This window comes from Gallus gallus, chromosome 7, assembly GCF_016699485.2.
Source record: "Gallus gallus isolate bGalGal1 chromosome 7, bGalGal1.mat.broiler.GRCg7b, whole genome shotgun sequence".
NCBI classification, from domain to species: domain Eukaryota; kingdom Metazoa; phylum Chordata; class Aves; order Galliformes; family Phasianidae; genus Gallus; species Gallus gallus.
The window spans coordinates 1,789,724-1,806,933 of NC_052538.1; the positions used below are offsets into that span (position 1 = coordinate 1,789,724).

Here is a 17,210-nt window from a genome sequence, read left to right on the forward strand (position 1 = left end):
TTTCTCAGTAAATTGCTCAGTACAATTCTAATCTGGGAATTTAGTGGGTAAGATCAAAATAACAGGCGAGCAAAAACAAAAGTTGGATGTTATCAGCCAAAAGGCAGAGTAAAATCATGCTTTCCAGAACTCAATTTGAGCCAGGAACTTTTCTCCTATATATTCATTACTTCTACATATGCTGATAAATGAATAACGGCAATGCTGTAGGCTCTGCCTACAGTAAAGACGTAGCTATTGTCCTTGAAAGGTTTTCTAGTTGAAGCAGTTATCTATGCTCGAAGCCGGTTTTGGTCACATTCACATTAAAGTAGGAAATTTCAATGAAAATGAGACTTGACATTTTCCACTTAATTTGAACTGAAAATGGGAATGATTATGATTTTATGAGAATAAGGGAACTATTTAAAGTAACCACAAGTTTTCCAAAAGCATTACACAAAACCCTCAATTCTTTTTGATATTCCACTGTATTTTCATGCATACTTAGAAAAAAAAAAGAGAAGAAAGAAAACAAACACTGTTGTCTGAGAGGAAATCTAATAACTCTGAGTAGGAGATAAGGCATAAATCATATAGTGGTACAGGTTATGGTATTTGCTGCCTATGAAAGCAAAAGATTACAAGAAGTGATTAAGATCTTATTATTTATTTTTCAATATATACAAGGCAATAACCACTTCAGAATTTAGCAGTTCAACCAAGTTGAAGCCAAGTTGTAACTAGGATTATTCAGTTATTTCTCTTATAAATTTGATACTTTAAGAGTGTATAATAAAAGCATGGACATATTTTTAATACAAATTAATTCTCACACCCAGCCCTACATTACTAAGTCAAAAAATCACATGGGTAAAGTACTGCTTTTCCAAAAGACTTGTTATGCTGCTTACTCCCAACATATACATTTACTAACTCACTACCAAAATCTTCATAGAATAAACTGGGGAGAAATATGCATTGTTCATTTTTCTTGGTATTTCTTTCTGTTCTTAGCCCTTTCCTATTCTTTCAAACTTACTTTTATCCAGAAGTGTAAAACTGATGAGCAGTGGAGCTATCTTTTCTTTTTCTTTTTACCTTTTTAGACAAATTTTGAAAGGAACACTGATAGAATTTAGATACTCCAAAGGTGATCTCTGTGCAATATCTTCTGTAGGCTGGGGAAAACTATGTGCAATAATTGTGATAAATCCTTGAAAGGATACAATTTTAATTTCTGTTAAAAGGAAAAAAAAAGCAAGCAGGTATCTTTTGTTGAGAGAAGACAGTCTCCTTGCACAAGTTGAGCACTTACTGCAATACATGGAAAAGTTTGAGTGCAAGCTCAAGTTGTCTGTATGCTGGATTGTTTTGGTGCTTCTTGACCAAAACTGGATCCTAGATCTTGCTTTATCACTGTGTTATTAGACACCTTAATTTGTCTAAAGTAAGACAAAATTCTTCCCAGTAGTATCTACTGATTAAAACGAGCTTCTGATCTAAGCCTATCTGTAATTAAAAGTGAGTATGTATGAATGTGAAAGATGCAGTGTTTTGGAGGTATCTTGAGAGCATTGGAAACTACGGTAAAGCTGAGCTCAGTGGAAATAATCAGCTGTGGCTGATGGGATGAGGCAAAAAGCATCAGAGGAGTGATGAGCTGTGGGCCAGCCTATGGCACAGCATCTGGCTATAAAGCACTTCAGTGAGACGTGCTAAGGGAGGAGGGAACCACCACAGAACTTAAGTGTCATTGGAAATATTAGAAAACTTTTGCTTAATCTTTCTTTCTGATGTTGTATTCTAAGTAGAAGCAATGGAATATTTCCTCCTCTTAAATTGTTAGAATTGGAAGGCAACTTGGAATCTGTGTCAATAGTTTAACTATACTGAATGAATCAAATCTGTTTGCAAACTCAAGGAAGAGGTACACCATGTAATCCTTGCACAAGGTACATATGTACTGTATACACATTTGCATAAATAAGTGCTCATAAATAGAAAGGGAGGGAGTGGGGACAGAAATCAAATCCAAGAGAGAGATGAAGAAGAGTTGGCATTTTCAGCATGTTGTCAGCATAAAATGATGTTTCAAATGTAGCAATGTCTATTTTGGTGAATTATCAACTATTTTTGACTTTGACCAGATATGACTTTCTAATAGATAAGAAGAGCAGACATTTGTAGATGTTTGTCTTAAACTGTAACTGTTAAATTAGAAACATACACCCACTAAGATTGTTAATTGAACCTTTTAGCTATCATCGGATACTTGATCAACAATGTTTGAGATTGTAGATTTTGACTGACTGTAGATGAGTATCTGTTGGTCTAGTGATGGTACAGAACTTCCTACAGGGATTCTGCCTCTTTAACTGGCTGTGCTGCTAACCATCATGCATTCTTGGTTTTTATCTTCCTTTGTATTTGTTTATTTGCAGTTATACTTTCTTTGCTACTTAACTCTACATATTCACAGATGGCTGTATTCACCCTTAGTAGGTACTTGGCTAATCTATATGAATTTATCTCCTTTATAAACCATCCCTTTTGGACCCTTCCATATTGCACATAATCAGATGCAAATTGCACATGCTCAAACCTTAATCAACAAACCTAGAAGAACAGCTCACCTTACTAAACTACGATGACTTAAGCCAATATGAAATGGAAATTTGAGGTTTTCTAGAGGAAAATCCATTCCTGTGCACATGAGCAGTTTCAGAGGTTACTGCTGCCTGCTTGGCTGTATTTGTTCTGCCCAAAATCTGACCGCTGATGTGAATGTGGTACATGTAGGTGGGCTGCTTGCAGTGCCCTGTGCATTCGTGTGTGAGACTGACTTTTGCTTGGAAATATCCACTGGAGGAGAAGATACCTAATGATTTGTGCTTGCTTGCTTAGTGACTATCAAGCTTTCCTCTTGAGATTATCCCTGCTTAGAGTATTTGAGCTTGATTTGATTTAATACCAGTTTTGCTATGCTGTAAGTCTAAATAAGTGCAATGGAGTAAGATTGGAAATAACATCTGTGGGCAAAATCCCTGAAAGGAATGGAAATAACTCCAAAAACCTCTTGTGGTTTTTGGATAAATCCTCTATCTTTAAAGCGTGGGAGGAAATTGGCATGTGCGTCCATTTGTCTATGCAGATGTCTATTTCTTTATTCATCAGAAACAATTGCACACATGGGCAACTATTTTCTCTTGCAAATAGTGGTTACTGTGCATATGGATTCTAGAGGAGTTTTTCAAAAATATTTCTTTTAATAAGACAATCACTAGCACCTCCTACTTCGGTGTTGTTCTAACAGTTGTGAAATATTCTTTGAATATTAATAGTTGTAGATTACTTAAAAAAATTGAAAGAAGATAGAAGAGGAAGTCCTTGAGTGATGAACATGAAGTATCAGTTAAAAGGTTAATTATTTTACTAGCATTAATATCTTTTAGATTTAGTTGCCTAAAAGCATAAACTTCTAGCCATCTAGACTCCCTCAGATCAACCAGACGTGTAAATGCATCAATCCGTGGACTTTAGGGATGATGCTGTAAGACAAGGCAGTAAGACATCTAGAGGGACATTGCTTCCTTTTGGAGGTGTTTTTTTTCCCTCCAAATAGCAAGAGATCTCAGTAATTCTACCTTTCTTTTTAGGATGAGCCTGAAATTATTAATTTTCTCTGCTATATTTACTGTTAGACAATATTTTTCTATGAATCAGCTTGTTTCTCTCAGTTTCTCTCAGTTTCTCTCAGTTTCTGTCAAAGCCTGATCTTGCAGAATAAGGCAAGTGAAATGGGAATGGAGGAATCATAAAGAGCACAGATCTCAGTTTACTGGATATTCTCTTTCATTCATTGTCATTGCAATGTAATGAGCTGAATCTATAATTCCGTGACCATCACGTGTTTTTGTTTTTGTTTGTTTGTTTTCTTTTTTGACACAATCTTAGTTACTGGTTGTGGTCCTTTGGTTTATTACCATTGCAAAGTAGGCAGCTGAATCAATGACATATGAATCCCTGATCATGTTTTTTTTGTTTGTTTGTTTGTTTTGCACAGAACTGAGTTAATTGGATGCGGTCATTGGTTTATTGTCATTGCAATGTAGGTACCATAACCTGTGATCTATGAATCCATGATCATCTTGTTTTCTTTTTTTTGCAGAGATCTCAGCTCATTAGTTGTGGTCTTCGGTTTACTGTGATTGCAATGTAGGAAGTTGAATCTGTGATCATCTTGGGTGTTTTTTTTTGTTTTGTTTTGTTTTTTTGGCAAAGATGTTAGAATATTGTTTGTAGTCTTTGGTTTATTGTCACTGCAATGTAGAATGCTGAATCCATGATATACAAATCCATTATCTTCATGGGGTTTTTTTGCACAGATCTTAGTTCATCAGTTGCGTGCTTTGGTTTATTATCACTGTAATGTAGGAAGCTTAAACTATGATCTATGGATCCATGATCATCATGGTTTTTCTTGCACAGATCATAATTTATTGGATATGGACTTTGGTTTATTATCATTGCAATGTAGATAGCTGAATCCATGATCATCATGGGTTTTTTTTTGTTTGTTTTTTTTGCAGAGATCTTAGTTTGTTAGTTGTGGTCTTTGGTTTATTGTTATTGTAATGTCAGATGCTGAATTTATGATCTATGGATCCATGATCATCTTGGGTTTTTTGCACAGGAATTAGATTATTGGTTGTGGTTTTTGGTTTATTGTCATTGCAATGTAGTAAGCTGAGCCTGTGATCTATGAATTCATGATCATCTTGTTATTTTTTTTGCACAGATCTTAGTTTATTAGTTGTGGTCTTTGATTTATTGTAATATAGGATGCTGAATCCATGATCTATGAATCCATCATCATCTTGAGGTTTTTTTTTTTGCACAAATCTTAGTTCATCAGTTGTGCGCTTTGGTTTATTATCACTGTAATATAGGAAGCTGAATCTATTATCTATGGATCTGTGATCATCTGGTTTTTTTTTGTTCTGGTTGTTGTTTGTTTGGACATCTTAGTTTACCGGTTGTGGTCTTGGATTTAGTGTCTTTGTAATGTAAGTAGCTGAATCTATGATCTGTGGATTCATGATCATATTGGTTTTTCTTGCACAGATCATAATTTTTTGGACATGGACTTTGGTTTATTTTCATTGCAGTGTAGATAGCTGAATCCATGATCATCTTGTTTTTTGTTTTGTTTTGGGTGGTTTTTTTATTTTTATTTTTATTTTTTTTCAGATATCTTAATTTATTACTTGTGGTCTTTGGTTTATTGTCATTGTAATGTTGGATGCTGAATCTGTGATCTATGAATTCATGATCATCTTCTTATATTTTTAGCCCAGATCTTAGTTTATTGGTTGTGGTTTTTGGTTTATTGTCACTACAATGTAGGAAACGAAATCTATGATCTATGAATTCATGATCATCGTGCTATTTTTTTTAGCACAGGGCTTAGTTTGTTAGTTGTTGTCCTTGGTTTATTATCATTGCAATGTGGATAGCTGAATCTGTGATCTATGAATCCATCATCATCTTGGTGTTTTGTTTTTTTTTGTTGTTGTTGTTTTTTTCTTCAGAGATCTTAGTTTATCAGTTGTGGTCTTTGGTTTATTATCACTGTAATGTAGGAAGCTGAATCTATGATCTATAGATCCATGATCATCTTTTTTTTGTTTTTTTTTTTTTTTTTTTCACATGTATTAGTTCTTTGGTTGTGGCTTTTGGTTTATTGTCACTGCAGTGTAGGAAGCTGAATCCATAATCTATGAATTCATGATCATCGTGCTATTTTTCTAGCAAAGGCCTTTATTAGTTGTGGTCTTTTGATTATTGTCATTGTAATGTAGGATGCTGAGTCTACAATCTATGGATACATAATCATCTTGGGTTTTTTTAGCAGAGATCTTAGTTTATTAGTTCTGGTCTTTGGTTTATTGTCATTGCAATGTAGATAGCTGAATCCATGATCATCTTGTTATTTTTTTAGCACACATCTTAGTTTATTTGTTGCGGTCTTTGGTTTATTATTGTTGCTATGTAGGTAGCTGGAGTTATGATCTATGAATTTATGATCATCTTGTTATGTTTTTAGCACTGATCTTAGTTTATTGGTTGTGGTCTTTGGTTTATTATCATTGTAATGTAGGAGTTGAATCTATGATCTATGGATCCATGATCATCTTGGGTTTTTTTTAGCAGAGATCTTAGTTAGTTGTGGTCTTTCGATTATTGTCATTGCAATGTAGGAAGCTGACTCTACGATCTATGGATCCATAATCATCTTGGGTTTTTTTGCACATATTGTAATTTACTGGATATGATCTTTGGTTTATTATCATTGCAATGTAGGTAGCTGAATCCATGATCTATGATCATCTTGTTATTTTCTTTGCAGAGATCTTAGTTTATTAGTTGTGATCTTTGGTTTATTGTCCATGCAATTTGGAGGTTGAATCTATGGATCCATGATCATCTAGATATTTTGTTTTCTTTTGTTTGTTTGTTTGTTTGTTTGTTTTGTCTGTTTTTTCACAGATTTTACATAATTGGTTGTGGTTTTTGATTTAATGTCACTGTAGTGAAGGAAGCTGAATCCATAATTTATGAATCCATGCTCATCTCGGGTTTTGTTGTGGAGATGTTAGTATACTGTTTGTGGTCTTTGGTTTATTGTCACTGCAATGTAGAAAGTTGAATCTATGGATCCATGATCACCTAGGGTTATTTTTATCACAGATGTTAGTTTCTTAGCTGTGGTCTTCAGGTTATTATTATTGGTATGTATGCAGCTGAATCTATGATCTGTGAATTTATGATCATCTTGTTATTCTTTTTAGCACAGATCTTAGTTTATTGGTCATGGTCTTTGATTTAGTGTCATTGTAATGTATGATGCTGAATCTATGGATCCATGATCATCTTCATTTTTCTTGCACAGGTTATAATTTATTAGATATGGACTTTGCTTTATTATCATTGCAATATAGATAGTTGAATCCATGATAATCTTTTTTTTTTCTTTTTTTCTTTTTTTTTGCAGAGATCTTAGTTTATTAGTTGTGATCTTTGGTTTATTGTCACTGCAATGTAGAAAGGTGAATTTTTTATCTATAGTTCCTAGATCATCTTGGTTTTCTTGCAGAGATTTTAGTGTTTTGGTTGTGTTCTTTGATTTAGTGTCATTGCAATGTAGATCGCTGAATTTATGATCTATGAATCATAATCATCCATGAGCATCTTGGGTTTTTTTTAGCACAGATCGTAGTGTATTGGTTGTGGTCTGTGGGTTATTGTAATGTAGGTAGGTGAATCCACTATCTATGAATCCATGATCATCTTGAGTTTTTTGTTATTCTTGTTTTTTTTTTCCTTTTTTTGCACTGATCTTAGTTCATAGGCTGTGGTTTTTGATTTACTGTCATTGCAATGTAGGTAGCTGAATCCATGATCTATGCATCCACGATCATCTTGTTCTGTGTCTTTTTTTTTGTGCACAGATGCTAGTTTATTGTGTGTGGTCTTCAGTTCATTTTCTTTGCCAGGGGGGAAGCTGAGTATATGATCTATGAATCCATGGGCCTGAGAGAATGTGTGTGCCTGGATTGAGTGGTCACACTGTGTGTGGTGGAGGTCACAGGATCACTGAGCCCCAATCAGTCAAAAATACTTTTTACTTGGCTTCAAAATGTGTAGAATTGAAACAAAATTCTTACCTTTTCCTGAAAAATAGCTCCCAGCTGGAATGATTGAATATGCTGATCATTGTGCAGATGATACATTTTTACTTTGTCTATGTAATGCCTTCTCTCCAAAAATCAGAACCAAGTGAGGCTTTGTCTATCTTTTTCTCTATATATTTGCTGGAAGCACAAAGACTGTGTTGCATTTGTCATGGAGGCTGACAGAAGGCATATGGATGATGGTACTCCTTATTGCAGGCAGTCATGTTCAGATGACAGGACCAGAGAAAAATGGCCAAGCTGCTCCAATTTTTCATGCTAGCTGCATTTGGCGTTTAATGACACTACTGCAGCAAATTGGTTCTATTACACGGAATAGAGAAAGATGTTCTGTTTTGTAACGTTTGGAATGGCTGCTTATTTATATTTAACATTGCAGGGACAGGCTAGAAACCCTCTTACTCATTAGGACCAACTTGATCCTAATATACAAATATACAGAAAAATAGCAGATGCTCTACAAAGTAAAAGCAGTCCAAACAATTGATTTTTTATTTGTATGTATTCAGAGTGCCAAAATGATGTGGCTGATCCCGACAAGGCAGAAGAGATTGAGATGTAAAACTTGATGTGAACGGCAATGCTGAACGTTAGTTCTCAAGGAGAGAGATCCTCTCATTGAGGATTGGTGCAATGCATCGCTTAGTTTTTTTGCTGTGTTCAGTAGAGTTTGCTCTGATTTTCCACTGTTTAGGTAATTTCTGTATTTCAGATTTTTGTCCCCCATGCTAATAATTGTATGCACACAAGTCAGATAACAGCTGCCACTAACTCTTAACACACCTGGTACTCAAGTCCAATTTCCACAGCTCAAATGCATTCTCAGTTGAAATGAACTGGGCTCAGATCATCCCCTTAACCTACCTGTGTTACCCTACGTGCTTAATAATTATTTCTGGATCTTTTTCCATGTTAAATTTGAGGGAGCAACTTTTTAAAAATCTGTGATTTGAATGGACTAACTCCGATAATCTACAGGATGGCCACATGTTGTGCTTTTTGGTTGGTTTTCTATTCTGGATTGGAATTGCTATTTATTTTAATCTAACAGTTTTGGATTGATATAACTGTCCCTAGTAGTAGATGGTGGCAATTTTATAGGATCTCTCATGTATAAAGGACAAAAATTTCAGCTGTCTCTTACATCTTATTTTTTTCTAACTGTATGAAATAAATATCATAAAATCTATGTTAGTACTGCTGTGTGATAAAACCTTTAAACTAGGCATTAAAATTATCTCAATTTTTCTCCTATATGTTGCATTTTTAAACCACAAGCTTTCAGAATAACTATTTTACAAAAAATGTGGTAGAAAAAAATCTCTACTTTTGGAGGTGACCGTTTAATATAACTGCATTATAAGTTCTGTCACTCAGCTTCTGACAAAAACCCAGAGTAAATTAAGATGTGTATATAACTGAGAAAATCTGACCTGGATTTTAAATGGTAGTTGGGCAGTTCAAATTGGTATTTTAATATTACAGACTGTATTTCAATCTTAGAAAATACTGAAAACGCAGAGCTGTTGATACCAATCTTTGTGTTTATGAACTGTTTCCAGATCAGTAGAGCTTATGAGAGTGTCTAAATCAGTAATGCAGGAACAGAAAGTTGCACTTTTTTTGTTTTTGACTTGCAGTCTATATATTATTGTCTCATTGCTATTCCAGGCAGATTTCCTTAAAAATACTAAGACAAATGCTAGTTGGGAAGCAACTTACTTAAATACTCTTAAGATGGAGTGCTGTGTGACACATGTTGAGTACTTGCCTAATTCTCAAGGGGCAGTTGTTTCAGTGTGAGTGAGCCGTGTTCACCAGTGCTGTAATACCACATACACGCCAATTTAGAAGATTGTAACTAACAAAAAAATCTCATGCAGGAAGCGACTGCCAGTTATTAGCAGTAAGAAGCAAGTTTGCTTTATGTGATAATATTTACATATGCAAACAGTCAGTTTATGTGTTAAATGGCAAAGAAAGAGTCCTTAAATCTCTGGTGGATAACTTACTTACTTGTAATAATGCGTGGCGTTTGTATCCAGTTGAAAACCATCCTCTTGCTGGGGCTGAAACCCATGCAAACATATATACAGCAAAATGGTAATGCTTGCACTTTAGTGCTTACAGTTCAAATATCTGGACAATGGATTATGTTTAACGTAACACACAGTAGCATCAAAATAAAACACAGTTTACAGTGCCATACATATTAACAGCTCTTCTGAATGCATGTATGATGAAATCAAAAACGTTCCTTAAAGGGTAAGTCATAATGTAATCTTTGAAGCCCGTCTACTACTTAATGAAATCTAATCCCAGTATGTTACCATTAAAAAATTGTCCCTAAGTGGAAAAGAATTTACACTTTAATCCTCTTACAGAAGTCATTAAATCAATGCCTCTTTAAGTCAGTAAGTATCTCTAATGTTTGCATAATAACATACTGCTGTGCATACTTGCTGCATACATGTGTAGTAGTTGGAGGGGGCAGTAGCTGCAGGGAGAAACTTTTTTTTGCTATATTTGACATTCCTCTGTCCAAATATGTTTTGACTGATGTGTCTCTTGTATTATAAGGTGATTTGGGGTTCAATACTGATTAAAATATTATTGATTATGGGAAAAACCTCAGTGTGTGTTTATGAAAACACATGCTGCAATGATGACAGCAGAGAAAACGAAAGTTACAGCTGTATCCTTAAAGTGGGGAACTGGCTGCCTTTTAAGCGGTAATTACAGAAAATAAGATTAATTTAATTATAAAAGGAAATGAACTAATAGTCTTAAAGAAGATGTGTAGTTGCCAATGAAAAAATATATGCGGAGTTGCATACAGGGGAAACAATGCATTCTGTCTCTCTCTCTGTAGGCCTCTTATCAGCTTGTTTGTACTAAGCTATGTACAAACAGCTTGTTTTATCCAGCCAGCTCTGTGTCCCGAAGTTACTGATTTATTTTTTCATTAACATCCAGCTTTGGATGCTTTTTCCTGATCATCTCTTGGTGTTGTCCGTAACTTTGAAATGCATTCCAAGCAACGTGACATTAATTAATTCTGCTGTGCATGTATTTATCAGGTTACACAATTCAGTGAAATAGGGAAAAAGCAATAAAAATAACCAGCTTACTTGAAATGGTTTCCATCAGAGTCCAGCCAGTCTGTCCAGCCTGGATGCATCTCCCTTTAAATGTGACAGCAGAGCAGCTCCGGCCACTGATGGCCTCCAAAGGAGGTTGCTGGAAAGAGAAATCTGAGGTGCCTACCTGCTCTGCAGAACACCTCCAGGATTTTGTTCTCTGTGGATGGACTCTGCAAGATGAAAAATTTGCTTTTGTCATGTTATTTGGCTGTGAATCTGCAGGTGAAGTGTTGCTGACCTGCTGTGGGGCCAGCCCTGTGCCCCACAGCTGTATCACACAGCAGAGCTGTCACAAGCACTTTCAGGCAATTTCATTTCCGCAGAACTGCCTGAAATTACACTCTGATTCATCATGGGGAATATAAATACTACCATTACAGAATTAAATGTCAATTTAAAAATTAGCCTCTTAAAATTTCAAGGAATTACACCCATCAGATGCATTTAACCAGGCATGGCAATTGGCACCCCTTTAGTTTTTTTGCTATGGTTACCACTTCTTGCTGTAGGATGTGCTTTGCTTTATGCCAGGGTCAAGTCTCGGCTGTCCTTCCATTTGGATCAGGACTATAACTGCCTGTGAACTGTTCTAGTCAGTATCATTCTGAAACAAAGCGATGTGCTTAAATGGTCTGTGAAGACCAATCATCCCTTGAGTACAACTTGATGGACATTGTTTCTGCAAAAACAATGAAATAGCCATCAGTGAGCAAGCAGAACAGAGCTGGATGGTGAACCGTACGCAGACTTACCTCTTGTTCTCCAAAGGTGAGAGGGCAGAATTTGAAATATGAAAACATCACCAGCAGAAAAATGCTCCATTCATACGTAGATGACACCCGCAGATGAAATAATCTCTTCTCTCTGCATTATTGCAAAGTCAAACACAAACTTTAAGTAGGAAATGCATATGTGACTGTAGTTGTGTTAGTCAGCGTTCTCCTTCGATGGCATTGGAAAACGTGTAATTTGATTCAATTGTACCGTTATCATGAACAGTGGAATACTACATGCAGTACAGTCATCAACTAGGAAAATACAAGGCGTAAAGCAGTCATCACTGACAGAACATGCAGCACGTGGTGCATATTAACTGCTCTCATTCTCTAATTGGGATGCCGAACACATGAAGACAACAGTCCTAGCTAAGAATGAATCCTGTCCTCACTGAACACCACTTCTTTATCTATATTCCCAGAGTATGAAGCAAGTAGAAGAAACCTGAGTTATGTTTAAATTGCCTACATCCTCATTTTGGCTATACTTGAACTTCTTTTTCCTAAATAATAAATTCATTTTGTATCTGTATTTTGAGTTCAGAAAAAGCTGGAATCAGCTGTGTATGTCTGTCATTCCAACAGGAACTCCCGTATTTGTCAACACGTAGCTGATGAATGCTCACAGCTAAGAAGTGGTATTGTGGATCCCTTTCATGACTTATACCTATATTTAGTAAGTATGGATGACTAACTAATCCTTTACTGGGAGCAGCTACTGCAAAATGTAAGTAAGTGCAGAAATCACCATCACTGAATAAATACTGTGTTGAGTACAGGACGTGTCTTGCATTAATATTTTTGGCCATTAGAAATATTAGAGCAACAGTAGGTTTTATCACTAGACTGGTTATGTGTAACCTGTGTCACCTTCCTTTCTTATCTTTAAAAATTTCAAGATGTGATTTTATTTCACAGCTGTGATAACTGCAGAATAATCACACCAATCACCAAGTTACTTGAAAATAAGTAAGTAACAACATGAGACAAACCTTATCTTTACTACAAAGGCATGCACAAGTTGCTCTAAATTCTAGCTGGCACTTTACGCACCAAAAGGCTAAGAACTATTCAATCACCCTGCTCTTCCAGAACTTCCTTTACTGACTAATATATTCTGGAGAGGTACCTGTGGGAGGATTGGAGTGAGCCACTGCCTGCAGAGCTAAATAACAAGCATGAACACAAGGTACTCACCTAAACATCCTCCATGAAAATGCAGCTGACACACTTGAGGGACGGGATGCCATTCGAAAGAAGCATGGTGAGCAGGGCCAGGGAGATGGTCCTGTCCTCTACTCTGCGCTGGCAAGGCCTCACCTGGAGTACTGGGTCCAGATGTGGCGTCCTTTGTACAGGAGAGGCACTGACCTGTTGGAGTGCATCCAGAGGAGGGTCACAAAAATGATCCAAGGGATGGAACACATCTCCTAAGAGGACATGCTGAAAGAGCAGGGGCTGTTCAGCCTGGAGAAGAGAAGGCTCCAGGGAGACCTGAGAGCAGCCATTCATATCTAAAGGGGAGCTACAGGAAAGAAGGGGACAGACTCTTTAGAAGGGTTTATTGTGATGGGACAAGAGGAAGTGGTTTCAAGCTATAAGGGGAAGATTTATACTGGATATAAGGAAGAAGTTCTTTGCAATAAGGGTGGTGAGGCACTGGAACAGGTTGCCCAGAGAGGTGGTGGGAGCCCCATTCTTGGAGACAGTCAAGGTCAGGCTGGATGGGGCTTTGAGTACCCTGATCTAGCTGTAGCTGTCTCCGTTCATTGCAGGGGTGTTGGACTAGATGGCCTTTAACGGTCTCTTCCAGCTCAAAAAAATCCATTATTCTGTGATTTTCACCCAGCCTAGTATCTTTCCTGACAGGCTGTGTAGCCCGGCAGATAAAGGAAGCAAAATTATCCTTCTTGAATGTTAGCTCTTGCTTAGCATCTTGGCAAAACCAGTCGGCAAATAAACCTTTGTTTGACCTTGGTATGTTTCTCTGGAAGCTCTGTTTTTCTCCTCTGCACTCCCTTCTTTAAATAGAAAGAGAGGTCTCAGACCAACAGAGCGCAAAGGAGTCACAGCAGGCACATGGGGAGGGAGTCTCTGCTTCCTCAGCTCTGGATACATCCCAGCCTGACATGATTTGTCACCTTGTGTAATATAATTCAGCTTAAGATATAAATTCCTGTAAGCCTTAAGCTGTGCAGCCAGAACAGTGATAAAGTAACAGAGAAATGAAGATTTACAAGACACATCTAAGGTGTAAACATGAATAAAATAATCCACACGCGTACATAGTAAAATGCTGTATTCCTATGCTTGCTTTATATTCCCCACACAGTTCGAAGTCTGATTTACTGCTCCTTACTGAAAACACACTCTTGCTTGAATAGAAACTTGCTGAAATTTCACAATTCTTATCACTACTCAGGATTGCTACAAATTTGATTCAGTTTGGGTTGGTTTGCCTTAGAAATTTCTTCTGTGGGAACAGAACATTTGCACAAGTCGTATACCCCCCTACGTATACCATAGGGCCATTTTTGCCGTGCCTTCCAGCACTGGCTGCTAAACGCATGGACTCTCAGCTGTGACCATTCAGTCCAATTCTCAACAAGACCCTGCTCATCACTGTTTGCGTAACCAGTAAGGATTAGGTAAGAAGTTTAGAAATACAGTTTGACTGACTGCCAATTTTATCTGTATGCACCGTTTGTATTTACTACTGATTCAGTCTCAGTAACACAGCTGTGGAGTGGCACCTGGTAACACCAACACTGGAAACAGGAAGCGAAAGAAATCAGAAGAAGTTTGCATAGTTGCATTTATCTGGTACATCTGATCCATGTTTCAGCTCCAGGATCAGCTGATATTCTCAGTTACAACACTAACTCTAAATAACAGTCTTGCTGCTGTAGGCTTGTTCAGAATACTGCAATGCATGAGGTACCTGGTCTCAACTGTCCTGCTAATTAATCCCTAACAGCTCCCCTCCAAAAAAGTATAAACGAACAAATTAATTCCCTCCACATCTCCCTTCTATTCTCATTTTTCCTGTTGCAAGGCTATTGACAAGGAACTATGACTTATTTCACGCATGCAATGACATGCTCTGAACACATACCGAAGTTACTGTTCCATATATGTCAACTCTTCATAAATGCTCATGCATCTCACTAATATACTGGGACTCCAGATTAACTAGGCAAGGTAATATACACTTAGAATCAAGTGATAATCACAACATCTACTTGAAAAGTATTCATTATGTCTCGCGCATTTCCCAAGATGACTCTACCTCAAGACAGTATAGGCCGGCATCAAGTAGAAAAACATCAGTTGCAAAGGCTACTTACCCACACACACCTTCCACAATAAAATTCTTTGGCTGCAATCTATGTTAACAACCTGGCACCCACAGCAAGGATCTCCATGACATAGGGCTTTGAGTGTAGTCTGAGCATGCTCTGCATCTTGGCAGTTGTTAGCAAAGGAGTTCTCTCTCATCACTGTTAAAAAACAAAGATTTTGTCAGATGTCATGAATGTATCAGATCTATACGACAAAAAACACAAAGCAAAGCAAGGCATTTGACTTACTCGTCATTGCAGTTCAGTAGATAATTGTTTTGACAGTTTGGTCCACCTGGTTATTCCACCCTCATGCTGGGAAATGTGGGTAATTATCTGGTCTGTCAGAGGTAAAACCATATTGCATCACTGATGTAAATACTTGTTGGTCTTTTCTGAAGACCAATTATTACATCTTTTAACATCATTCAATTGAAAGTGTTTCTTACGTACCTTTTATTTGGGGATGCAATCCTGAGGCTCAACAGCAGTAAATGAACGACGCTCCCTCCCACAGCAACAGAATTCCGCAGATTACCATACAGGTAATTTTTATTGGCATTTAAGCATTAAATTAACTGCTAAAGTATGTGCCTAACAGACAAATCACATTAATGAGCACATACGCTGGCAAGATGTCAATGAAAGTTCAACTAAATTACTTTGCTTATTCATAGCTTCAGAAATTAGGGGCATGATTAATCCTCATGGCTCCTAGACTGCAAATATCAATAATGATTACGACAATATTTTACAGCATGCTACAAACACTTTTAAATGAATTTTTATACAGTCTTTTTTTTTTTTCCTTCTTCTGGGGAGACAAGAGGCTTTCAATAAAGTATTTTGACATATTTTTCCCATAATTTGTTTGTGGTACAACATAAATATTCATAAATACAGAAATATGTTTTCAAGAATTCTCACCGAACATTTTAAGTCTGAAATTTTGAAGTCACTCTGTTCTTTCTTTTTACCCTTCCTAGTTTCCAATACATTAGAAACAAAAGAGATTAAAAGCACAGTCACTGTTCTTAGGATTAGTAACATCTCATTGCCAAACAACACACGAAGCAGCTAGTCATTGGGAGGGGAACACTTCCCATCCCCATAGCCACCCTGTTAGCCAGTTAGGGCCTCCAAGTACTGGAGCCACCGGCTCGATAAGCTGTTACCAAATACAAGATGAATTTCTGATACAGAACTCTGATAACAGTCTTGATTATCTGTCTCCAGGCTGGGAAATACTGGACATCTTGGAAGAACAGTTTTTAGCTTAGTGGTCTGCGAGCTCATCCTCCAGCAGGGTGTCTCCCCAGGGGAACGCTGTGAGCATTCTCCCATTAAGACTTTATATGGTGGTAGATGAAAATGTGAATAAATTATATTACATAAAGTGAAATCAAAGATACTGCTGCAGTATAACTGCAATACCCCAGATAGCGCTAAGCAGCTTCTTTGCCAGTTAATTACTTTGAGACTACATTAACTTTTGTGAACGCTGAAGATGTCTGTCACCATGGCACATACATGTGAAATTTGCAGACATCTCAGAATGGAGCAATTAAAAAAAAAAGCCAGACTCTTACCTTTTCCCTCCGGATGATGTCGTTTTATCCCTCTTGTTTTTTGCAGTCTCTTTTCTCCTTCTCGTGCCCAATGACAGCTCTGTAAAATAAATAAATGAAGTAATAATATTTACTTGAACTACTGCACTGAGGCATGGCTTACAGTTTGGTCCTTTTCTGTGTCATTTAAGACAAAATAAAAAGTTGACTATTTCTGGGTACATTCATTTTCTTTCATGAAAGAAGGGGAGAAAGTATGAATGCTTTGCAGATTAAAAATTCAAATACAAATATATAAAAATAATCCATCAACATTACTGCATCACATTCATCCACAGTCTAAAATGAGTTCGGTGCAGACTGTAACAGCTCAGGAATTTTAACAAAGGATCCAAGGACTGGACAGACAAGAAGCAGATGAAGGCAAAAACCAGATTTAAATAGGAAATGTCTAAGTGCAGTTGAAAAATATGAGGACTGTACCAGCCTGACAGACTGACCTGCTTCTATAGGAAACAACAGAAAAAAATGAAATCAAATGCAAGAAGTAACTGTACCACGTAACAATTGACATGCTGAAATGGTAGAGATACAGAGACAAGAAATGGTTGCTCATAATAAAACAATGCCCAAATCAGATTTGAAC

At 36.9% G+C, this 17,210-nt stretch overlaps 1 protein-coding gene and 1 long non-coding RNA gene across 21 annotated transcripts in view; one reads left to right on the forward strand and one right to left on the reverse strand.

Annotated features, from left to right (window-relative positions):
• LOC101747532 overlaps positions 1–13,632 on the forward strand; it is a 332,267-nt gene extending 318,635 nt beyond the window's left edge. For 14 of the 18 annotated variants that reach the window (XR_005861589.2, XR_005861591.2, XR_005861593.2 and 11 more), the window contains one exon: positions 12,241–13,632. This is a non-coding gene — a long non-coding RNA (uncharacterized LOC101747532). Of the gene's footprint in view, positions 1–12,194 lie in introns of all 18 variants that reach the window. The other 4 variants (XR_006939888.1, XR_006939884.1, XR_006939885.1 and 1 more) reach the window with 4 other exon arrangements.
• The window catches only part of ZNF804A (zinc finger protein 804A), a 257,653-nt gene that overhangs the window by 23,609 nt on the left and 216,834 nt on the right, over positions 1–17,210 (reverse strand). For all 3 annotated transcript variants that reach the window (XR_005861574.1, XR_005861576.2, XR_005861575.2), the window contains 8 exons: positions 16,586–16,664; positions 15,450–15,590; positions 15,246–15,337; positions 15,003–15,155; positions 12,853–13,026; positions 11,632–11,743; positions 10,868–11,049; positions 9,753–9,805 (listed from right to left, as the gene is read on the reverse strand). The gene's annotated coding sequence lies outside the window, so the exon portion shown is untranslated. The remainder of the gene's footprint in view (positions 1–9,752; positions 9,806–10,867; positions 11,050–11,631; positions 11,744–12,852; positions 13,027–15,002; positions 15,156–15,245; positions 15,338–15,449; positions 15,591–16,585; positions 16,665–17,210) is intronic.